General features: G+C 51.4%; 3 non-coding genes across 3 annotated transcripts; 1 reads left to right on the top strand and 2 right to left on the bottom strand.

The window, feature by feature from the left end:
• Positions 1-593: 593 nt before the first annotated feature.
• Positions 594-810, bottom strand: LOC120393656. The gene has a single exon (XR_005592108.1). It is a non-coding gene; the product is annotated as a small nucleolar RNA U3 (small nucleolar RNA).
• Positions 811-13311: 12501 nt separating this feature from the next.
• Positions 13312-13384, bottom strand: TRNAF-GAA. The gene has a single exon. It is a non-coding gene; the product is annotated as a tRNA-Phe (tRNA).
• Positions 13385-14513: 1129 nt separating this feature from the next.
• On the top strand, positions 14514-14586 carry TRNAR-CCU. Its single transcript has one exon. It is a non-coding gene; the product is annotated as a tRNA-Arg (tRNA).
• Positions 14587-25390: the final 10804 nt, after the last annotated feature.

The raw sequence follows: 25390 nt of genomic DNA, 5'->3' as shown, positions 1-25390 counted from the left end.
GTGCAATGCTCCAGAAATCGATGCTAACCTCGGTACATGGACCCACACCACCGAATTAATGTGCTTAGTGTGGCCGCGTGCACTTGACTTTATATAATATGTTTCCAAAAACCGGTTTCTGTAAAATCGGAATAATCCCATAGTGTAGACATACCCTGAGACAGCTTTAGAACCCTCTACCCACTATACGGCCAAGAGACAGCTACTCTCAGATCCTGTGTGGATTGTCTGATGGGCTTGGGGCCAAGAGCAAACTGTGTACCCCCTGCCAGAGCAGGAGAAGTAAAAATAGGGGCTTCCCAAAAAATGGGACAGGAAGAAGAGAGAAGTGGAGAGGCAAATGGAAAAGGAAAAGAACATGCAGACACAGGACCCTACCTAAATACTGAAATAGATTACAAGAAAAAAAAGAGAGAGCAGCATAAAGAAATCTTTAAACTCTTTCAGTAAGTACTGAACTAGAAACTTCTAAAACACCATTTTCACACTACCTTTACTTTTTTTAAAGAGAACTGAAGAAAAGCTTTAAACAAGTTCAGATAATACAAAAAAAAGCCAAAACATTTATTTTTAAACTTGTTTTATAAGGACTAACTACTCAGTCTGTGCTCTTTTCCTCTCAGCTTCCCAAAAGGAAAACAAGAACACTCATCAATAGCAGACAGCAGATACATTAAAGCAATACTATCCACTCACTTCATGCTCAGAAAAGAACACTTTAACTCATTCTCGTGGTTAGCGAGATCATACACTTTCAACCACACTTCTCTAGTTACAAACTATAGAAATGATCCCTGAAAGTACAGTCTTAACAAAACTGTCCTCGGCTACACATCCAGGCTAATATGCACAAGCTTTCTTCCCACGGTGAATGTTTTCATACAATGGGTTTCACCCCCAGCGAATTAAAGAACAAAAATCTAAAACCAGGTCCCCATTTCATTAAAGCACAATTGAGACAGCTTTAGCACACTGGCCATTAGAAGATGTTTATGTCGCTATTTACAGAAACACACCTCCTGATTAGCATGTGGAGCTCCTAGCAACTAATCAAACCCTCTTGCTTTGCCATACCTCTCACAGGCTCCTCCGTACCACATGACAGCTTGTCAGGCATAGACAATCCGGACAGGTCAGCCTTATCTAGCATGCTCCGCAGCTGTTTCTCTCTGGCTTGCTCTCAAATTCATCTGCACTAGACGTTTTTGCAGGGTTCTATGTTACCGGTGGTACCTGCACTAAATCAGTGGCTCTCAACCTTTAGAGACACCTGTACCCCTTTCAGGAGTCTGATTTCTCTTGCATACCCCCAAGTTTTACCTCACTTAAAAACTACTTGCTTACAAAATCAGATGCAATATTTATAAAAATAAATCCCTTGAATATAAGTATTGTACTTACATTTCAGTGTATATAGAGAACAGTATAAACAGATCAACATATGAATTTTAATTTGTTACAAATTTGCTAGTGCTTTCTATGTAGTCTGTTGTAAAACTAGGCAAATATCTAGATGAGTTGCTGTACCCCCCAGAAGACCATTGGATACCCCTGTTTGAGAACCACAGCACTAAATCACCCTTACTTTTAGAACTGGTGCCACTTGACCCAAGGCATTCGGAACCATTTCAGGGCTAGTAAACAGTGGCAACACAGCTGCACTAGGTCTGTTGTTCCTCCCTGCACAATTCCCACTTGGAAAGAAGAGAACTTCTGGTCTGACTTTATTTACTATTGTGAGCTGCATAGGCAACTTTCTCTGTGTTATGTGAGCACCATTCACACAATATATTTACTACCTCTGCAGCCATGGGTGGCAGGGGAGCCCCCACAGCCCCACACCACTGTATATGGACCCTGCAGCTCCCAGCTCCTACAAGTAGACCCCAGAGCTCCCAGCCGCTGTGAGCGGACCCAGGATTTCCCAGCAGGCATTGATGGCGTGAGGACCCTGCAGCCCCACGTCATTGCTAATAGACCCTGCAGCACCGAAGACCTTGGAGCTCCCAGCTGACACAGGCAAGCGAGGGAGCCCCCAGCTCTCAGACACTGCAGGCAGAGCCTGGAGTGCGCAGTCACCATGGGGGGTGAGGAGAAGCCTCAGCCAAATGCCATTGCAGATGGCCCCATAGCTCCCAGCCACTGCAGGTGGATGCCAGAGCCCCCAGCTGCCATCGGGACCCCACGGACCATGGCCACCATGGGCAGCGAGGGGACCCCATGGCCCCCAGCCACCACGGGAAGCGAGGGGACCCCATGGACCCCGGGCGCCATAGGCAGTGAGGGGACCCCACAGCCCCCGGCCGCCACAGGCAGCGAGGGGACCCCATGGACCCTGGGCGCCACAGGCAGCTAGGGGACCCCACAGCTCCTAGCCGCCATGGGCGGCGAGGGGACCCCATGGCCCGGGCCGCCACGGGCAGCGAGGGGACCCCATGGACCCTGGCTGCCACGGGCAGGGAGGGGACCCCATGGCCCCCGGCCGCCACGGGCAGCGAGGGGACCCCCCAGCTCCCGGCCGCCACGGGCAGCGAGGGGACCCCATGGACCCCGGGTGCCATGGGCAGCAAGGGGACCCCATGGACCACGGGTGCCACGGGCAGCGAGGGGACCCCCCAGCTCCCGGCCGCCATGGGAAGCGAGGGGACCCCATGGACCCTGGGTGCCATGGGCAGCGAGGACCCCGGATCCTGGCCGCCACAGGCAGCGAGGGGACCCGCAGCCCCAGCTGCCACAGGCAGGAACTGTCACCCAGCGACCAGCAGAAAACAGCAGCGGCGAAGGCATCAAGCAAACTCTCAGCTTCTGCTGCTGCCACTCCTTCAACTGGCTCTCGGTTTGCCCTGTTCACTCTGCGTCGCTGCTGCTCCACGGCATTGTCCTTCACCCTGCTGCTGAGAGCTCCTGTGTCGCCACTTCCCCTGCAGTCACCTGCCTGTCTCCTGCAGCCACGTAGTGGGGGAACCTCACTACAAGTGCAGACTGGGCAGCCTCTTTCATTGCAACACCATGGGCAGGGCGTGAACCGCCAGCTGGGGGAGACTAACGCCCTGCCCCGCCCCTTCCACCTGAGGCCCCGCCCCTTCTGCGAACACCCCTGTGCCCGGTGTACACCAGCCCTTAGATCCCTCTTGGTATTTCAATGCAGGCACTGACCTGTGAGAGGAAAACATCAGCTCCAAACACAGAGACTGAATTCCCCACATTCAATCTCGCTGCGCTTTCCAGAAAGTCACAACATTCATTTAGTTCTTGTTAGGACAGAGAAAAAATAAGTGACACTAAGTTTTTGGCTTGGTTAAATAAAAGTATGTGTTTAATTAACATAGTAAAAATATGTCCTGATTCCGCTAAATAACACATAACCGGAAATAAGAAGAGACAAATCTTGTCAGTGACGACTAATTTTGCAAATGATCTTCCCATTATTAATTTCCACACCACCCCCGTTGGAGGTCTGGGCACCTCCAGTGTCACTGCTCTGCATTCACCTTCCCCTTAGAATTGTTCTCGGACATTCCCAAATTTGGAAAATTGTGCAGTTCAGAATGTGAACAGTGACCCCGGCTCCTTCCTGCACCTGCTCTACATTGCTCCACAGCAGCTTCTCCCCCTGCAGAGTCACCCCAGCACTGCAGTGCAGCCCAGGGCTTTGCAAAAATTAATAATACAGAGTTTGGAGGAAAGTAAACATTTGTGAGTTGTGGAAATAGCAAAAGGCAACAGTTGTAGTATTACAAGAAGGGCAGTTTTTGGTTTAATAATAAAACCCAGTTATATAAATGTAACTGTATGTGCAGCTCTGTGCACTCACGTTGGATGGAAGCTTAGTAATTAAATTATACAAGAGGGTCAGGTAAAGTGGCTGCTACCATCACTATGTTTTGTCCCGAGAAGCCTTTACAGCCATTCTGAGGGGAAATGGGCCCTTTGCCCACAGAAATGGTCTATAGGGGACGGCTGCAGGCAGCAGGCGGAGAGATAATCTCATCAAAATGATTTGACTCCTGGGTAATGTAATCAAAATCACTACAGGAATGTCAGGGGTTTCTATTGGCACTTAACTTGCCTGCCCCTGGCTGGCTCTGGTTGTACAAGATGGACGTGTAATCGGGGTACAGTTGTGTAAAAAAAAATTATTGCAGTGCAAGGGCTGTTAGACAAAACAAAATGTTTTGTGTAATTGTGTAAGGTTTTAAAAACCTAAACTGAGACTTATGGTTTGTAATATAATGTTATGAAGGTTAAACTATGGAAGGAATGTGCTTTTTCCCAGGACGTGTGCAGTGTATATTGGAGAAAGGGTAAAAGAAATGCAAACAAAACATGGTACTTAGCTCAAACCCTATTAGGGCTCCAAAGGGAGCCACAATAGGTTGAGGTTTCTTTTTCAGATCTGTGTGTTTTGAAGCAGAAGATGAAAGTGGAAAGTAATCAGAACTCGGGTGGAAGTTGATTGTGTCCCTTTTAAGGGCTTGTCTACACTACAGGACTATTTCGAATCTACTTAAGTCGAATTTGTGGATTCGACCTTAATAAGTCGAATTTGTGTATCCATACTAAATACACAAATTCGAACTAATTAGTCCACATTCACAGGGCCAGCTTCGACTTTGGAAGCGGTGCACTGTGGGAACCTATCCCACAGTTCCCGCACTCCCCGCTGCCCATTTGAATTGTGGGATTTCCCCCCAATGCATGCTGGGGGGAAAAATGTGTCGTCATTGAACCGTCAATCCCGCCCTCCCTGTCTTCCTTGAAAGCGCCGGCGGAAATCTGTTCGCCCTTCTCTGGTCGGTTACAGCGTGGACGCCACAGCACTGCGAGCATGGAGCCGCTGCGATCATCGCTGCACTTATGGCCATTGTCAACTCCTCGCACATTATCGTCCACCTCTTCCACAGTCAGATGCTGAGAAACCGGGCGAGGAGGCTCCGGCAGCACGGTGAGGAGAGTGGCGCAGACCTCTCACAAAGCAGGGTACGCCGGGCAGTGGAGATCATGGTGGCAATGGGTCAAGTTCATGGTGTGGAACGGCGATTCTGGGCCGGGTAAACAAGCACAGACTGGTGGGACCGCATAGTGCTGCAGGTCTGGGATGACACAGAGTGGCTGCGAAACTTCAGGATGCGTAAGGGCACTTTCCTTGAACTGTGTGACTTGCTGTCCCCTGCCCTGAAGCGCCAGGACACAAGGATGCGAGCAGCCCTGACTGTGCAGAAGCGAGTGGCCATAGCCCTCTGGAAACTTGCCACGCCAGACAGCTACCGGTCAGTAGCGAACCACTTTGGCGTGGGCAAATCTACCGTGGGGATTGCTGTCATTCAAGTAGCCCACGCAATCGTTGAGCAACTGCTCTCAAAGGTAGTGACTGTCGGAAATGTCCAGGCCATCATAGATGGCTTCGCGCGATGGGATTCCCAAACTGCGGTGGGGCTATAGATGGGACTCACATCCCTATCCTGGCACCAGCCCACCAGGCCAGCGAGTACATTAACCGAAAGGGCTACTTTTCAATGGTGCTGCAAGCTGTGGTGGACCATAGGGGACGTTTTACCAACATCAACGTCGGGTGGGCGGGCAAGGTTCATGACGCGCGTGTGTTCAGGAACTCTGGTCTGTTTAGACGCCTCCAGGCAGGCACTTTCTTCCCGGACCACAAAATAACGGTTGGGGATGTGCAGATGCCTACAGTGATCCTCGGGGACCCGGCCTACCCGCTAATGCCCTGGCTCATGAAGCCCTATACAGGCGCCTTGGACACTGAAAAGGAACTCTTCAACTACCGGCTGAGCAAGTGCAGAATGGTGGTGGAGTGTGCTTTCGGACGTCTCAAGGGAGATGGCGGACCTTACTGACTCGCTCGGACATCAGCGAAAAGAATATCCCCGTAGTTATTGCTGCTTGCTGTGTGCTCCACAATCGCTGTGAGAGCAAGGGCGAGACCTTTTGGCCGCTTGGGAGGTTGAGGCAAATCGCCTGGCTGCTGTTTACGATCAGCCAGACACCCGTGCTGAGAGAATATCCCAGCGGGAAGCGATATGCATCAGGAGGCTTTGAAAGCGAGTTTCCTCGCAGAGCAGGGTAACCTGTGACTGTCCACTTGATTTTAAGAGAGCCTGATCATAAACCAAGTTTTCCCCACTTCCCAAGGACGTTTTAAAACTAAGGACATGTTTTAGTAATTAATAATAAATCTTTCGTTGACTTTGCATTTCTGTTTATTCGTTGAAACATGGAAGCATTCTGTGCTGGTTAAGGTGTGCACTGATGGGTGGGTTTGCAGGAAGGGCGAGGGTGCCGTCCTTGGATAGGGGTTACCATGACGGCTGTGGGTTTGGGCGTTGGAAGGGTGAGGGTGTGGGGAAGGGTGAGTATCTGCCCCTGGATGAGGTCTATTTTTGGGGCTCGGGGCACCGGGAGGATCGTGACTACGGTCCAAATGCATGTGAAGGAAGCCTGCCTTTACATTCGGGGATGTCAGGCACCAGGACCCTGCACAAGCATACACATCAAGGAAAGACCCGGGCAGCATACACCACACAGACTGTCCCTGGTGCCTAGTGACTGCAGTCTGTGTGTGCCCTGCAGTTGACCCTGCAGCCAAGTCTGTAGCATGGCACTGTGGGCTCTGCAGTGACATTACAATTCCCACAGAACAACAGAAAGTCTTCTGACACCAGAAACGTGACGGAAACAGTCAGTAACACCAAACCGCTTTTAATAATGTAATACACAGTGGGGGGTTTGAACTTGGAGTTGGGACTGGTTGATGCTGTAAAGAAAGAGCTTGTACAAATTTACATCGATACAGTTTTCTATAAAAGTATCGGTGTGCTGCGGTGCAGGGACAGTTCTCACGGCCCCTACCGCCCCTCCGTCTTGTCACTTTGGGTGAGGGGGGGACAGGACTTCTTGGCGTTGGAGGGCGGTTGCAGATGCACTGCAGGGGGGCTCTCTCCTCCTGACTGCGGTCTTGCAGAACATCTACAAGGCGCCGGAGCGTCTCCGTTTGCTCCTCATTAGACCAAGCAGCGTTTGAGTCGCCTGCTGGTCTTCCTGCCACCACCTATCCTCCCGTTCCAGGTGTGTGCGATGCTGCTGACACAGGCTCTCCTCGACTGTCTCTGCTCTGCCGCCTCCGCTCTGGAGCTGGCCATCAGTTCCTGGAACATGTCGTCCCTTGTCTTTTCTTTCGGCGTCTAATCCGAGCCAGCCTCTGCGAGGGGGGGCAGTCCGGGAAGGAGCCGAAGCTGTGTGATGTGAAAAAGTAGGTGATTTCCTTGAACACATACATGTTTGCCAACAGTAAACACAGTCTAGTCAGTTTCAGTGAACAAGACCAAAGAGGGAACCAAGTCTCAGGAGATCTCAGAACTAGTCCGAGATTTCGGAATACGCTCTCATTGGCGGCGCCATTGCACTGGAGAGCGCACAAGCGAGAAAGATAGCTGCATCCCTCTTGCACAAAGTCCTGGTAAGCCTTACAGTACATACTGCTTATCAGTTACTGGTTAGCTGTGCTCTCCTGCTAAAGGCAATGTGCAAAGCAGAAAGGATAAGCCTTTTGCAGCCCCTCCGCCAGCGCGCAGGAACGATCAATGCATGCTTGTTCTCTGTGGCCTCGCACGTGGCTGTTAGGCGAGGGTCATTGTTATGCAACCTAATTGTAAACCATTAACAATAGTAACACTACACTAATTGCCCTACTTAGATGCAGTATTTGCAGACCGAGATCACCCTGAGGCGGGTCACTCGTGCCCAGAAAGACCGCATGTTACGGGACGTACTGCACAGACCAGGACCATATGCAGCAATGCTAGTAGAGGCGATGGTTCCACTCTATATTCGGATGTCCTGGCGTGGAAGAGTCTGCTTCCACGGAGCGCCCAACAAGCGACCTCTTCCGACGAACCTCATGCGGAGGCTTTGCGAGGAACTGAATGACACCTTCGTAGAAATGTCGCTAGAGGACTATTTTTCTATCCCCATTTGTGTGGACCTTCTCTTCATATAATTTAATATATATTATAGTTTAATATTTAGAATTTTGTAAATACTGTTTCTATTTTTTCTATAACAATGTTATAAAAAATAAATGTTTATACGTGTGTTGCACTTACCGCCTGATCCTTCCCCTGATTCCGAGTCCTGGTTAACGGGCAGGGACGGTTGGTAGGGGATCTCTGTGAGGGTGATGAAGAGATCCTGGCTGTCAGGGAAAGCGGGAGTGGGTTCGATGTCGCCTGCGCCGTCCTCTAAAGACCCTTCCTCATCTTCCCCATCGGCGAACAGGGAGGGGGAACTGTCCCGGTACACTATTCCGTCCTCGGAGTCCACCGTCACTGGTGGGGCACTGGTGGCAGAGCCACCTAGAATGGCATGCAGTGCCTCGTAGAAGCGGCATGTCTGGGGCTGGGCTCCGGAGCGTCCGTTTGCCGCTCTGACTTTTTGATACCCTTGTCTTAGGTCCTTCACTTTCACGCGGCACTGCATCGCATCCCGGCTGTATCCTTTGTCTTTCATGGCTTTAGAAACCTTCTCGAACGTCTTCGCGTTCCGCTTGTTGGAGCACAGCTCCGAGAGCACAGACTCCTCGCCCCACACAGCGATCAGATCCTGGACTTCCCGGTCACTCCATGCTGGGGACCTCTTTCTATTCTGGGATTGCCCGGACTCCTCTGCTGGAGAGCTCTGCATCGTTGCAGGTGCTGCGGAGCTCGCCCCGATGTGCAACCAGAACGTCAGATTCAAACCGCCCAGACAGGAAAATGAATTCAAATTTTTGCGGGTCATTTCCTGTGTGGCTGGCCAGAGAATCCAAGCTCGGACTGCTGTCCAGAGCGTCAACAGAGTGGTGCACTGTGGGATAGCTCCCGGAGCTGCTAAGTTCGATTAGCATCCACACCAAGCCTAATTCGAGCTAGCAAGTGCGAATTTAGCGTTACTCCACCTGCCGGGGTGGAGTACCAAATTCGAACTAAAGAGCCCTCTAGTTCGAATTAAATGGCTTCCTGGTGTGGACGGTTGAGCGGTTAGTTCGAATTAACGCTGATAAATTCGAATTAAAGTCCTAGTGTAGACCAGGCCTAAGACAGTCTCTGAGCTGCTGATGGCTTTGGATCCAAAAGCCAAGCCCGAAAGCGGGTGTGAATGCAAATGACCTAGCTGATGGGGGAAGGAGAGAACTGCCCATCAGTGGCAGCAAAAAGGAGCTGCAAATAATAAATACATCTGGTCAGCAAACAAGCTACTGGAAGACTCAGATTGTGGCCCTCCAGGAAAGGGAGATGAAAAAACAAGTCAAGTCTGAAAATAAGGGGGACAGTTAACCCTAAGGAGTGTGTGTGTGTATGTACAGTGCTAAAGCTAAATCTAAAGCTGTCTCTCAGCTGTTACCTGAGGATAAACTTAATGCTTGGTACAGCAGAGAAACTATTGCAAACTTGGTCTGTTGTACAAGAGGGAAAACTGAGGCACACCACTTCATGAATTTCATAAATGACCAGTGAGGGGAGTAATTCACTATCTGACTATAGAACAAAATAAGGACAGCCTGGAGGGAATTCTTCTGTTTTTCCTGCAATTAGCAAGGAAATTTGTAAAAGGAAGTGGTATTATTATTATTAAGCACTAATCTGTCCCCACGGCAGGTGTGTGGGTGGAAATTGTTTCTTTTGTTTTTCAGACACTCTACAAGCAAGCTGGTGCCAGCAAAAGACTAAACCATAATACCATGAATCTATGTTTTGTATTGTTTGTCTGTGGTGTTTGTCTTGTTGTTAGCATTGTTGTGTTTCAATGAACAGAAAAACCTCATGACATGAGTGGGGATGGCTTCAAAAGGCTGACCTGGGGGAAGATGTGTGTGGACATTCAAAATGCTCGACAAGGAGGCCAGCACCTGTGTAATAGCTACCGTGGTATCTGGAAGTGAATCGGCAGCTGAGGTGGGCCCCACAAGCCCTATGGGAATAATGAGAAGGGGATTTGCTCGCTGGGAATCAATGGAGGAGTGTGTAAAATGGTGTAAATCCAGAGAAGATGTTTGAATGTGCCCCTCCCTGATGGCCGTGGAGGAGCACACCCAATGGTCCATGGCAAGGGGTGGACAATTGGGTGTACTGTGTATGAGGTGTTTTGCTGGAAATGTACATATTACTGGGGGCACAATTACCCCAGCCCCATACCAAATTCCACACTACACACTGCTCTCTGGGCTTTGGCGCACAGATAGACCTGTGAATCTTCCTGCTGTGAATAATCGAACCAGCGCATATGGCCTGATTCCACAGCACGTGGTTAAGTTGGTTTGGACAATAACCCATTTCTCTGTGGACATTCAATGGACTTATGATATGGACAAAAGCACGAAAACCTGCAGCGGCAGCGTATTGCAACTGGGCGTGTTAAGAGCTTGACCCCGTCGAAGGAGGAGAGGAGGTGTTTCGGTGGTGGCCGGGATGTTGCAGTGCTCAGGTCTCTCGGTGTTGCTGTGGATTGTTACAGTGGCTGGTGTATTGCTAAGTATACTTGTGTTACGTTGCCTATGGAAATAACCGAGAAGTAATGGAGTAAGCCCCTCCCCCCTGTACTAGACAACTTGGACCCAACCTTCCCAGGCCCACTATAGTGGGAAGTCTGGAACGCTAATTGGAACAGGTGTGGCAGCCCGTACGAGAGAAGGTGCAGGGCACTGCACTACGCACGGGGCAGTGGGACAAATGGAATATCAACACCTTCCACCTTGATGCCTGGCCCAGTCAGGAAATGTGTCACCATATGTCCTATGTTTTGCTAAGGGGGAGAATGGGAACAGGGACACAGGCAAGGCTCTGTGGCGTCAGGGCTGGGATGGGGACACCGAGGAAGGAAACTGGAATCATTGCTTGCTGGAAGTTCAATCCAATAAACATCTAATTGTTTGCACCTTGGGACTTTGCGTATTGCTGCTCTGTGTGTATGCAAGAAGGACCCGCTAATGGGAGGGTGAAGGGATAAACCCTCTAACACTAACTAACATCTAACACACATTTCAACCTCTTCTTTTCACACTGTTGCTCATTCTCAGGGGCTGCTTTGTCTCCAGACAGATCCATTCTCTTTCAGGATGGCCTTGCTCTTTCCGTCTGTTTCACTCACTGAGGTGTGGGAGTAAACACTCCTCTTCCCTCTAGTCTCAGACAAACAGTAGCATTAATTGTTTGCTACTGCGGGGTTTAGAAAGCATTTGTCAAGATGCCCATTTCTGGGGCATTTTTCCCAAGATCCAATATTTTGCCTTCAAACATCTCCCAGCTTTCTTGGTGAAAATAAGGCCAAGGTTTCCTTGCAATATAGAGGCAGTTTTTCACCCCAGATGGAACTTGAACCCACAATCTCTGACTTAGAAAGACATTGCCTTGTCCATTAGGCCACTGGGGCCCTGTAGAAAAATGGAAATTCAATCTCCTAAATGCATATTTCTCATATTAACTTGGAAGCCAAATAACCTCTTTCTGCACCTTACAGAAATGTCTGCATCCCCTGGCAGCGAGGCTACTGGGGAGGTCGCTTACAGAGCTGAGCACCACCTTTCTGCCAGCCATCTTTAGAGAAGAAGGGTCTTTCCCCTGACAGCCACACAGAGCTGCCTAGCATCCCGAGAGCCTCCCTCGTGTTCTCCCGCAGCAGCCACCTGCTGGTGTGGGGGGGAAAAGGGACCAGGAAGCAGTGCGGCCTCATTATGGGGCAGGAGGCCCTCACCACCCCCAGGCCTGCCTCTTGCCTTCAGCCCAGGCAGCCAGAGGTGCCGGGGAGCTCCCTGGCAGGCCGCCGCCTCAGCCAGGAAATAAGGAAAAGGGGATGAATGAAGAAGTCAGGAAATAACAAGGAAATGAAGAGGTTTGTCGAATGGGTTTCTGCCCGATTTAACATCTTCTCAGCTACCGCTCAAAGTTAAAGACCTAAAGTCGACCTATCGGCATAAGTACAGATGGTTGGATGGGAATTAAAAGGAGCTGCTGTCACAAGTGTTAGGTGCCTCCAAGCAGCATGCAGACTGTTGAAAACCACCGCAATTAGAGGCTCAGATGAAACGTTTGCCCTAAATCAGAATCGACAATTGGAGGACCAGCAGAACGCCACTCTAGGTAAACGGCCGAGTACTGGAGGCTATTAGAGGCAAAAAGTCATTCCTTAAAATTTGGAAATCAGATCCTAGTGAGGATAATAGGAAGGTGCACAAACTCTGGCCTGTTAAGTGTCAAAGTGTAACAAGTCAGGCCAAGAAAGAATCTGAGAAGCAACGTGCTAAAGATACAAAAGCTAAGCATAAATCCAGTCAATGCGAGTCCTGGTCTGTCCCCGCAGAAAGGTGAACCCCCTCTGTGGCTGGAGTGAGCTCCTCTAAGCCGACCTGCGCCAGGTAGTGCTCATTGTGAAAATGTTTCCTCTGACGGTTGGGAAAACAGGACCAGCGGTGCTCAGGCCGGCTGACACAATTAACCCCCCCCCCCAACAACAACAACGAACACCATGCAGTCCAGAGGAAGGGAGCCTTTGATCTTCCCTCTCATGCCTTAACTGGGGACCATACACACTAATATAGCAGTAACCAGTGCCACAGAGCACAAAGCCACCAGTAATGCCCTCCCTGGTCGGAGCTCCACCACCTTCTGTACTCGCACCACGAATGTGACTCCAGCCCCATCATTCTTCCCTGGCCAGGAGGCCCTTCCTCCAATCACCCTCTGCCTATTGAGCTACCCTAGAGTTATTAATGGGCATTTCCTGAACACTCACCATGGCTAAGTCCAGCTGCTCCAAGGCACTGAACATCAAGCACCTCCTCCTGGGCCCCCAAATCCCTTCCATCTTCCACACGGCCACTTTTACAGATGCCCCTCCCTGGGACTGCCCTCGCTCAGCTGCACCGAGGAGTTTTCATCCCCTATTCCTGCCTGTCACTGCCCAGCAGCCCTCTGGCACCATTCCTGAGGGTCACCCTGCCTTGCTCTCTTCCTGCCATGTTGGGAAAGACAGCTCCCATCTCTCCTTGTTAAAAGTCAGGTGGGCCAACTAGGGGCAGAAGCCCATTCTATGTTTTCCTACAGCAGAGACTCACCTTCAGGGCCACCCAGAGGGGAGGCAAGTGGGGCAATTTGCCTCAGGCCCTGCAGGGGCCCCGTGAGAATACAGTATTGCCACATTTTTTAATGGAAGGGGCCCCCAAAATTGCTTTACCCCAGGGAAACCCTGCTCATCTTGGGTGCAGGCACCACTGGGCTTCTAGAAAACAAGCTGCCCCTGCACAAAGAGGATGAAAGCACCTGCCAAAGCCTGGGATTGAACCAGGGACCTTTAGATCTTCAGTCTAATGCTCTCCCAACTGAGCTACTTTAGCAGCTGCATGCTAGTATTTTGGCCTGGTGCTTCTCTGTCTGGGATGTTTTTGCAGCAGTTGCACACAAAAAGGGCGTCATTGGGAGTGGCCCATGAAGACAAGACTCGCTTTTGCCTGCCTTGCTCAGCTTGACTTGCTGCCTCACCCCGTTCCTGCCCTAGTGCCCGGGTTGACCTGGTGGTGGAAGGGGACTGGGGGCCAGTGGCGCGGGGAGGAAGTTGAGCTGGACCCTGGGGGTGAGAGTCTGGCCACCACCTCCCGCCCCCCCCGTTGTCCTGGCTTCCCCCACTGGGCGTCAGTTCGGGAGGGAAGTGGGGCTTCTGCCTCCCCTCCCCGATTTTCACACCGCAGAGGAGCGCGAACAGGAAAACGAACGGCTGCTCCACACCCCCACCGGAGGAACCCGACGCCCTTAGCTGCTCCCCCTGCTTCCCCTCCCCAGCTATGCTACTGAGTGGAAGTGTCCTGTGCCCATAACACAGAGGTGGATCAATCAAAACCCTCTTCTGCCAGCACCAGGCCTCCTGCTTCTTACACTGGGCCTGCAAGCGAGGGGGCGGCTGGCACGGTGCCAAGAGTCTAACCTGTGAGGCAGGAGGCGGCTGACGCCCGCAGCCTGCTGGGGAGCTCCCAGAAGTTATTAAGGGACAGAGACTCCTCAATGCCCTTAGTAACAAGGGTTTGGGGGTCACCGAGGCCAGTAAGGGGGTCACTATGTCGGCCCTGTAACCCTGGGTGTCAGGTCACTGTGCAGCTTTCATCTAGAGCTCGGATCCCAACAACCGACCAGCAGCCCACAGCCTCCCCCTGGGTCTGCCCCACCTGGTTCCTCCTTACAGGCCGACCTTACCCCCCTTCCAGCCCCGGATTCACCCCCTAATCATCCTACTGCCACTCAGAGCCACAGCCGTGGAGGTGCTGAAGGAGGGAGGGGTGACGCTAGGGTGGGGTTCTTCTCTAACGATGGCTGGCAGAAAGGTGGTGCTGAGCTCTGTCAGCGACCTGCCCAGGTGCCTCGCTGCCAGGGGATGCAGACGTTTCTGTAAGGCCATTAAATGGGGTATTTGGCTTCTGAATGAATGTGAGGAATGTGCAATCCTGAGAGGGAATTTCCACCTCTCGCTTCAGGGCCCCAGTGGCCTAATGGATAAGGCATTGGCTTCCTAAGCCAGAGATTGTGGGTTCAAGTCCCATCTGGGGTAGAAAAACTCCTTCCTTCCTGTATATTGCAACAAAGCCCTGGTGTTATTTTCCCCAAGGAAGCTGGGAGACGTTTGAACCCAAAGTACTGGATCTTGGGAGCAATCCCCCAGAAACAGCATCTTCCACTTGACAAATCCTTTCTAGACCCATCAGTAGCAAACACTTAATACTAGTGTTTGTCTGAGAATAGAAGGAAGGGGAGTGTTTACTCCGACACCTCAGTGAGTGACACAGACAGAAAGAACAAGGCTGTCCTGAAAGAGAATGGATCTGTCTGGAGACAAAGCACAACCTGAGAATGAGCAACAGTGTGAAAGAAGAACTTCAAATGTGTGTTAAGTGTTAGATAGGTTGGTCTGACAAATTTCAAGAAAATACCAATGCTCGTAGACTGATGCGGACACTGGCTGCTACTGATCTTTTACTGAGAATTCATTGAGAAATATTTTCCTTAACTATGTTATGGAATATAAGATGGGCTATGAAGGCACCATTCCTCCTGCTTTCGCCCTTCGAGACAACACGGCTACATGGCATGCGGCCAGTGCTCACCTTCCAGTCAACTGCTAGAGAAGACAACACAGATAGGGATGGCAGCAGGGCAGACTGGAGCTCCACGGAGACGGTGGGACCAGCTCTCATCAATGGGGAGGTGGCCACCCCAGCAAGCACAAGGCTGAGCCAGTAAGTGCGGCGTGTGCTCCACGGTGCCCCTACTCCCTGCATGTGGTGGTGGAGGGCAGTTACTGAGTTCGGTTGGTTTGGGAAATTTAGGGCTTGGCTACACTTGCAGAGGTAGAGCACTGGGAGTTAAACCACAGCAGGGAAACCGCTGCCGTGTGTTCACACTGACAGCTGCAAGCGCACTGGAGTGGCCACATTAGCAGCTCTGGCAATGCCACAGAGAGCAGTGCACTGTGGTAACTATCCCAGTGTGCAAGTGGCTGCAATGTGCTTTTCAAATGGGGGGCCGGGGTGGAGTGTGACAGGAAGTGTGTTGTGTGTACGTGGGGGGAGTGACAGTGTGTTTGGGGGGGGCTGTGAGTGTGTCCGCATGCTGTCTTGTGTGGTCAGACAGCAGCAGACCCCACCTCCCTCATACACACTCACAACAGCAGCACTCCACACTAATGGTTGCTTTGTCCCAGAGCAGATAAGCAGCCGGCTGTCAGAAACGGAGCTTCGAAAGGGGATATCCGCATGCCTGCAGCCGATTTCAAAACAATGACCAGAGTGGGCACTTGACTTCAGGGGATTATAGGACATTTCCTGAGACCAAACACAGTGCAGTGGTGCAACACGTCATCCACACTGATGCCCGGGTATTTCAGCAGGGCTCAGCGAGCTTTATACTTCTCATGGAGGTGGATTACCAGGAGCGCTCCACCTACAGAGCCCAGGTGCTCCATGTGCCTTGCGAGTGTGGACACCTCAGGAGTTAGGGCACCCGGGGCTGCTTTAATGGGCTCTAATTTGCAAGTGTAGCCAAGCCCCTAGACTATGTCACTTGTGTGACTTACTTGTGCTATTGTAATAAATACAATAGACGTGCAATGGTCAGAAATTGCACCAGCATAGAAGTATATTAAAGGGAAACCCTAAGGAAATTAAGAGTTTAAATTATCCTCCACATGTCCCGCATCCCACTAAAATGAATCCAACCCACAGGGCACGTGGGCAGAAGTATCGGTGTCAGGATGCTACATTGTAAGCACAGTAAATGAAGCTGCAAAATAAATGATGTTTAAATGACCTCACTCTATTTTTTACAATCCGGTGTTAAGAGGTAATAGATACAGATGGGCACCAGGCAGGGTCGTTTGGAGGACGAAGCCTTTATGGTTCCATCCCCCACCACTGTCAAGTTTTAGCCAATTAGGACAAGTCAGCAAATAAGAACAACCTCAGGTATCAGTAACTGCTACAGGTAGCAAAGTCCTACAGGGAGCAGTTTCTGGCACTACACCTGCGCAGCTCTGCTCCCCGGCTCTTCTCGGGCTCCTGCTCTCTCCTTAGCTCTGCCCCACTCTGGCCCAGGCAGTTCCAGCTCCCACGGAGGATGGGACCCCCTGGCCTGGTGACTCCCTCATTACACTGCCTGGCCTGTCAGTCCAGCTAACTTGGAGCTTTGGCCTCTCCCCGTTGCCCCTGGGAACTGTCAGTCTCAGGGTCCTGATTTCCCATTGACTCTTCCCCCTTCTATTGCTGCTGGGAACTAGCCAACCAAAACCCCCACTAAGTTTTAGTAAGGGGTCAACAGTCCCTTACTTGATCCGGCCCCGTGAGGGTCACTGATGCACAGAGACAGCAGCATGAGCTGGTCCCATGGTGTAATGTTCCATGGGCATCCTACTAGATTGCCAGCTGCTTTTCAACTGCAGTGTGGAGACTGTTTCTGTGTGGGGAGAGACAGTGAGTGTGTTGAGGTAGGTAGGAGCGGATCATTATTATCCCTCCTTGAAAGAGGAAGAAGCTAAGGCTGAGAAAGGAGAATTGACTTGTCTTAGGTCACACGGCCAGTCAGTGGCAGAGTTGGGAATAGGACCCAAGAGCCCTGATTTTCAAACTAACCATCACATCTTGAATTTCAGACATTGAATGATCTGAATAAAGTGCTCTCAGATGAGCTCCAGACCAACAACAGTTCACAGTAATTATTCAGCAAGTATTTGAGGAGAACTGCAATGTTAGAGAGAATCATGAACTGCTCAGAGACCATTAATGCAGAAAGCAGCAAAATTTGTCAAACATATGACTGGTTCTGACTTATTTCCTTGGTCTTAAAAGAGAACAACAAGGACCTGAGTCTCCTCCCTGTCAATAACCCCCTGCTCAGCCAATCAGGGTAGAGACTGAGGACGAGAAGCTGAGGGTTCTCACCAGAGAGCCCAAAGGATGGCCCAGGTCACCAGTGGGGATCACTGCCCGAGCACTATTTCAGCCCCACATTTTTGGTGGAGCTCCCACAGTGTGAGCTCCAGACCACTCCGTCGCAACACACACACACACACACACACACACACACACACACACACACACCTCGCTCCTGGAGTTGGGAGGGGAACAGGTGAAAAGACAAAAGAAGCAAGAGACAAAGAGAAAGGAGGAAGGGATGGATGGAGGAAAAGGGGAAACAAAAAGGACAAAACCTAATGTCCCCAGTGATTCTAAGGGACAAAATCCCAGGTGCAAAATAAAATTCTGCCTCCTTAAGCTCGTGTTTTCCATGCCTAGAATTCAATAGTCACCACATGGATCAGACTGAACAGGTTTCAAACCTCGAGGAGACTCTTACCTTCTAAACAGGAGGGCTGTTTTCTAGTAAAATCAGGAAAGGGAAGGAGACAACTCGAAAGAGGTTCCTCCTGACGCTCACGTACGTGAACCCGAATACTCTCTCAGCCCTGGTCTACACTAAGGTCGGGGGTCGAACTACGGTACGCGAATTCAGCTACGTGAATAACGTAGCTGAATTCGAACTACCCTAGTTCAACTCACTTACCCGTCCAGACGCCGCCGAAGCGAACTCCGCGGCTCCAAGGTCGACTCCGGCAACTCCTCCTGCCGCGGTGGAGTACCGGAGTTCAAACTAGCGCTTCCGGGGTTCGAACTATCGCGTCTAGATCAGACGCGATAGTTCGAACTCCGAGCAGTCGAACTTGCCGCGTCGACCCAGCAGGTAAGTGTAAACGTGCCCTCAGTCCTCAAAGAGAGACCTGGAGAAGGAGACTTGCTGAAGCAAAGCCACAGGGTCTCTGAGGTTTCCCTGGCCCCTCGCCCCTGTCCTGCCTGGCTGATGTCAGCATCTCTCTGTGAGGTCACCACCTCCCCACCACCTTTGACCAATAGTCTGAGGTCCTGCAAAAGGCCTTTGTGATGTCACTGCCACACCCCTCCCTTGCTGTGCTAATGTCCTGCCCCTGCCCAGGCACTTTGGAGGTTTGAGCTACTCCCTGTGGATCACCCCACTCAAGGAGCGTTCGTTCTAGGAAGCAAGCCGGCTAGACAGGAAAACATCAGACGCTGCTCCCAATGCTACACTCAGTTTTTCAGAAATTAGTCGACTTTATGGCCAGAAGAGACCATTAGAGCATCTAATCTGACCCCCTGCATATCACAGGCCTCCTGTATGACACCAGAGCTACTTTTGGGGCAAACACATTCCAGAAAGGCATCTAGTCTCCATTATATGACATCAGGAGATGGCAAATCCACCACTTTCCTTGGTAGCTTGTTCCTGTGGTGAATCATCCTCGCTGTTGAATATTTGTGTCTTATTTCTAATATGAATTTGTCTCTTTTCACCTTCCAGCTACTGGGTCTTGTTATGCCTTTCTATGCTCAATTAAAAAGCCCTTTAACACCCAATCTTTTGTCTCCATTAAGGCCCTTCAACACTTCAATGAAGTCACCTTTCAATCTTCTTTTGATAAGCTAAAGAGGTTGAGCTTGTTCAATAGCTCACTAGAAGGCATTTTTCTCCAGCCCTCAGAACACTTCGTGGCTCTTTGGTCATCAGATTCCTGAACTGCAGCTGGATGTGGTTCTTGTTCTTCTGCACAACATAGCTCCTGGAGAAGAGGATCTGCAAATGTACATTCCTATGATACCTTTGTTTAACTGATGAAAACATAAACTAGACACTTAGAGGATTGGATCTGATTTCAGCTGATGGACAGCTTCGCTAGGTTTTTATGCATTTGGACAGCGAAATGTTGAGTGTTTACATTGATATCAAGCACTCCTGTATAGAGGAGCCCCTGAACATAATGGAGAATGGAAATGAAAATGTTTAACTTTTTAAAAAAAAAGAAAGAGGGTTATAAAGGAACACGGGGGTTTGAACTGAGGACTACTTAAACTGCAGTCAAGCACTCTAACACTGAATAATAACCCCATGACGCTAAGAGTATGGAACCGTGATGTCCAGGACTTTGAAGGACAAACCCTGCTTCATCGAGGTCCTTTGCCATTCCCAGACCACAGGTGGTTTTAAAAATGGGGTTTGATTAAACTTCTTAAATGTGGCAAACACCACAGCTTGCACACCCACCGATATAGCTTCTCCCAGTGACATAGCTGCCATCTCTTGGGAAGTGGATTAACTACACCCCCAGGAAAACTCTCTCCCATCAGCATAGAGCAGTGGTTCTCAAACTGTGAGTCAGGTCCCCAAAGTGGGTCATAACCCTGTTTTAATGGGGTCGCCAGGGCTGGCATTAGACTTGTTGGTGCCTGGGGCTGAAACCAAAAGTCTGAGCCCCACCAGCCAGGGCTGAATCCCTCAAGCTCTGGTTTTACCCTCTCCTAACTGGGGCAGGGCTCAGGCTTTGTCTCCTCTGCCTGTGCTCAGTGTAGAGGGGCTTGGTGTGTCTTTCTAGGGTCAGGTAGTACGTTTTTGGGGTGTTTTTTGGCAAAAGGGTTGTAGTGAAAGGAAGTTTGAGAAACCCTGGTGCAAAGCCCCTGAGTATGTCTAGACTTGGCTCCCTGTGGAAAATCAGACACTGGAAGTACAGCCATGGAGACACCACACACCAGCCTTGCTTAACAGGCAAGAATCAAACCTCCACAGACAAGTGCCTGTTGTTTTCTATCCCATCTCCCTAAGCCCTCAGCCACCACCACTTAACAAAGGGGCTTTGCTACACGATGGGTCTGGTCTCACGGAAGGGTCATTTCAATTGTTTGCTCAAACCAGCATTAGGAAAATGGTGCCTGGGCAAAGCTTGTACTGGCACTTCCCATTGCCCCTGGGCGATCCCCACTCCCCCTTTACCGCTAGCTCCTGTGCTCCCAAACCTTGTACCTCCTTCACCCCTAACTCCTGCCCCTCCTGTGCCCCCTTTGCCCTTAACTCCCTGTGTCACCAGCCATTGCCCCTCTCCTGCAGCCCCTTTACATGGCTCCAGTGCTGGGGGCCCTGCACTTGTTCTCCCTTTCCCTGGGTTTTGGCATCACTAGCCGCTGATTAGTGAGTAGGGTTCAGTGGTTCCCAAAATGTGGGGCAAGACTCCTAGGGGGACACAGAGGAACATTCATGGAGTCAATGAAATCAATTGAGCTTCTTCAGTCTCTCGCTGCAGACATTTCCCTTGTTTTTAAAGGCAAAAATCCTGATCTTTCCAACGGGAGCTGCTGCTTCAATGTTCAGTTTGGGGAGGGATCTGGCTGCACTCAGAGATCTGCCCGCGGGTTACAATCCGTGATCCGAAGGGCCGAACGCAAACAGCGTTTAGATGGGACCGTTAGTGCCGCCCCCGTGTGGCCAAAGATCAGAACTGACCAGCAGAGTTTACAGCTGGAGCCTGGGACGCTCCTGAACAAACTGGGCCCGAAGCCTCTCGCGTGGGATCCTCGCTGTGCAGCAGGAGGCGGAGGAAGCTGATTGTCAGGGCTCAGGGCAGCTCCCTGCCAGGCTGAGCCGGTGTCTGTGCTAAGCTTGGCATCAATCAGGTGATTCTGGGCAGTTCGGGGTCCCCGGGCTCCCACAGGAGGGTGAAGCAGGTCACCCCTGGAGCAGGTTAAAGCTGCAGGGTGACAGTGGGGTTGCTGCCCCTGTGAACAGCTGCTGTAGCACCGCCTGGGCAGGACAGGAGAGCCAGTTATAATCCCCAGCCTGTATCGGGGATGGGAGCACTCACACCCTGGGGACCCTGAGCTGGGGCGGAGGGAAGCCCCGTGCCCCAGGGTTGCTGTAAGGGCGAACAGGGGCACCCCACCCACCAGAGATCTACGGGGAGAGTGGCACCCACACATCCAGGATCTTGTGGGGGGACAAGGGCATCCACATTGCAGGATCCTCTGCAGAGGGACGGACACCCACACATCCAGGATTCTGTATGGGGGCAGAGGTACCCGGACACCTGGGCGGGGAAGGGGGCACTGAAACATCCGGGATCTTACCTGGGAGGACAGCGGCACCTGCAGCTCGACATGAGATGGGGCGGGAGCAGGAGCATTTCCCAGTTCCAGGCTGTCCCTGTCTGGCCCAGGCACAGAGCTCAAAAGCAGAGTTTAAAGCTCCAGCTGCCAAGCAATAAAAGCAGCTGGGCTCCATGGCTGGTGCCTGTGATCCCAGCGCCTGGGAGGCTGAGGCCAGTGTATCGCTTAAGCTCAGGAGTTCTGGGCTGCAGGGGCTGTGCCGATCGGGTGTCCGCACTAAGCTTGGCATCAATATGGTGATCCCGGGAAGCTTGGGGTCCCCAGGTTGCCTAAGGAGAGGTGAACTGACCCAGGTTGGAAACAGAGCAGGTGAAAACTCCTGTGCTGATCAGTAGTGGGATTGTGCCTGTGAATAGCCCTGCAGTGTAGCCTGGGCGAGACACGGTCTCTTTATACAGACACCCCCGCAGAGCCTGCAGGGGGATGGGAGCACCCACACGCTGGGGATGCTGACTTGGGGAGGACGCACCCAAGCAACACAGATCTTGAAAAGGGGAACAGCGACACCCACAGATCCCGGATGGGGGCAGGCAGGGAAACCACACACGGGAGGTAGTTCATGGGGTGGGGACAGAGACACCCACCAGAGATCCTGGATGGGAGCACCCACATGATGGGGATCTTGAACTGGGAGCAGGAAAGCACCATGTACCAGAGGTTCTGAAGGGGAACAGGGACACCCACACACCACGTGTCTTGCAGCAAGAGCTGCGGTCTTCATTACACAGGGCAGTGATGGGGACTTAACCACGTCCCTCGCGGAGCTTGTTCCACTAGATGATTAGCCTCATTGCCAGGGCGGCTTCAGGAAGTGCGGGGCCCAATTCGAACAGTTTTGATGGGGCGGCAGTAATGACTAAAACAAAAAAACACTTAAAAAAAACCCTTTCATGTCTTCCATGTATTATTTACTTTCCATGACTATATAAATAATAACAAAATTATCTATTACATACATTGCATCATATATTAATTAGCTGATTTGCACTTTCATATCAGGAAAATAATTTGTTTTGATAGTTGTACAACTGATTTTCTTCACTATTTTATTAAAATTTATAAAATATTTCCTTATTAATATAAAATTTCCCCCATCCTTCCCCCCCCTCCAGCGCCACCCAGCCCTGTGGAAACAAACCCTCCTTCCCCAGCTCCGCCCCATTGAAACAAGGTTCAGGGGCGGGGGGAGGAAGAAACAGCACACATGGGGTGACCAGATCACAGCAGTAAAATAGGACCTGCCCCCTCCTGCTCAGCCCCACCATCACATCCTTCTTCACCCCTAGCCCCCGCTGGCTTGCTGTATCCCTCCTAGTCATTCCCCCCCCACCACTCGCCTCCTTTCACCTTCTCCCTCCCCTGCCAGAAACCCCCATGCCCGCCCCTAGAACTCCTGCTGGCTCACTGCTCGACTCTTTGCCCACTCACCCCCTCACCCTTCCCTCCAAGTATAACGCCTCATTCAAAGACCCAGGGGTCACTATATTACTGCACATTGCAGTCCATCAATGCAGTTGTAGATAAATCTCTGCATTATGCATTTTTGTATAACTTTTATATGACTTTGTATTGAACCTTGGTAATATGTTATAGCAGGCCCTAAAGGTAGTGTAATTAAGGTAAAAGAAAAATGTCTTTTTGCTTGGAGTAGAATAAGATCTTCCCCCCACTTTGTAATCAGTTGCCCTGTTGAATGGATGAGGTGGGACTGAGGAAGGTGTGGAAGGCAGCACCTCCAGACACCTGCAACCCTTGGAGAGGGGCTGGGAGCCAGACGGAGGAGAGCTTTGCCCAGGCTGAGTGGGACGGAGTTTGGGTGCTGGGTGCAGGCTCTGGGCTGGGGCACAGGTGGGGTGCAGGAAGGGTGGAGGGGTGCAGGCTCTGGGAGGGAGTGCAGAGGGCTGGGTGCAGGCTCTGGGATAGATTTTGGGGGCCGGAGAGGGGGTGGTGGATGCTGGGAGGGGACTGCCATCACATGTGGCTTGCTTTCTCCTCTGCTGCCCCTCACCATAGCCTTGGTGGGGAATGGGGCTGCCCCTTGCCCAGTGTTTGCAGGAGTGGTGGCTGGGGGGAAACCCAGTCAAACTCTGGTTTTACTCTTTCGTTGATGGGTCACTTTAACCCATTACACACCCTTTCCCGCCTCTCTCACCCCCCTTTTCTACTGGGCTTGCTTGATCTTTTCGGTGGAGCCAGATGAAAACCACAAACCCCAGTGAGAGCAACAGGCTGGAAGACTAGACTGAACCCACCACCCAGCCTAGTCCATCCCAGAGCTCAGGACTGAGGGCAAATGTCCCCCCACCCCCAGGCCACCTGTTTCCACTCCTGGCCTCTCCCAGCACTTCCAGCGATTCTGTATGGCTGCATCAGGCGGGATTTCAACCGGACTCTCCTGCTAAATTCACCCCTGTTTGCACCAAGAGCACCTTCCTTCCTGCCTAGAGCTGCTGGATGGCTAGAAAGCTGAGCTGGGCATTTGATTGGTCTGGAATATTATCATGCCCCCCCACAAAAAAACCTCAATACCCACACAGCTTTGGGGGGAGATAGCCCCCCCCCAAGATGGTCTAATCTATTGATGTAGGGCAAACGAACGAGCCAAAGTTTTATGGAAATCTACAGCCCCTACAGCGGTCTTGCAGCAGGAAAGCAGAGTTGATGGGAAGGGAACTGGTCTGGATAGAAGCCCCAGTCCTCGTCCTGTGCAAAATAATTTGGAGAGGAATCAGATCACTCCGTGCCTCAGTTTCCCCTCTTGCCGGAGAGGCGCGGGGAGAGAAGTCTCAGCCTGCCCTGTTGCAGACCTTTCGCATTCTCCCCTCTTGATGTATTTGGTTTCCTCCTCAAACCTCCTCTCTCTCACCTGGAGTTCACAGCACTAAGTACCGGCTCGGGGCTTTTTTCCTGGGTTACAGGATCCCGGCTTTAGTTTTGAACCAGACACAGGCAGGCACCAACTCACCCTCAAACAGCAACACTACGAAAACCACAACACCAGCCCAATATTACAACCCTCCGGGAATCACAGGGTCAAACACTCACGGCTGGAAGCCCCAGCAGCTGCTCAGGTGAGTGAGGTGCGGCAGAGATTCCTGTCTCCCACCGGGCCGGAAGCTCCTCGGCGTCTCCTCCAGGTGAGTGCTGGGGGTGGGGAGGAAGGAGGGCTGCAAAGCACATGTGCCTCCTCCCCCTCCCCCCCTCCTGACCTGCAACACCCAGGCGGCTGCCTCTGCCTCAGCCCTCAGCCGGCCAGGGTCTCTCGTTGCCTAGCAACAACAGCTGCTGCTTCCGGGAGACGCTGCCGGCGCGGGGGGCCCAATTCGGGGGAATCGGGCAAATCGGCCTAAAGCCGGCCCTGTGCTCAACACTACGAGTTTATATCGAATTGAGCAGCGTTAAATCGCATTAACTCTGCACCCGTCCACACAGCGAAGCCCTTTATATCAATATAAAGGGCTCTTAATACCGTATCTGTACTCCTCCCCGACGAGGAGTAGCGCTGAAATCGGCATTGCCATGTCTGATTAGGGTTAGTGTGGCGCAATTCAATGGTATTGGCCTCCGAGCGCTATCCCACAGTGCACCATTGTGACCGCTCTGGACAGCAATCTGAACTGGGATGCACTGGCCAGGTTGACAGGAAAAGCCCCATGAACTTTGAATTTAATTTCCTGTTTGCCCAGCATGGCGCCCGATCAGCACAGGTGACCATGCAGTCCCAGAATCCAAAGAGCTCCAGCATTGACCGTGACGGAGATACTGAAGCTGGTCTCTGTATGGGGAGATTAATCTATTCTATCAGAACTCCGTTCCAAAAGACAAAATGCCAAAGCATTTGAAAAAATCTCCAAGGCCATG

Source organism: Mauremys reevesii, unplaced genomic scaffold (assembly GCF_016161935.1).
Source record: "Mauremys reevesii isolate NIE-2019 unplaced genomic scaffold, ASM1616193v1 Contig29, whole genome shotgun sequence".
NCBI classification, from domain to species: Eukaryota; Metazoa; Chordata; order Testudines; family Geoemydidae; genus Mauremys; species Mauremys reevesii.
Note: the sequence above shows the minus strand (reverse complement) of the source record. Positions and strands in the feature narration are given on the sequence as shown.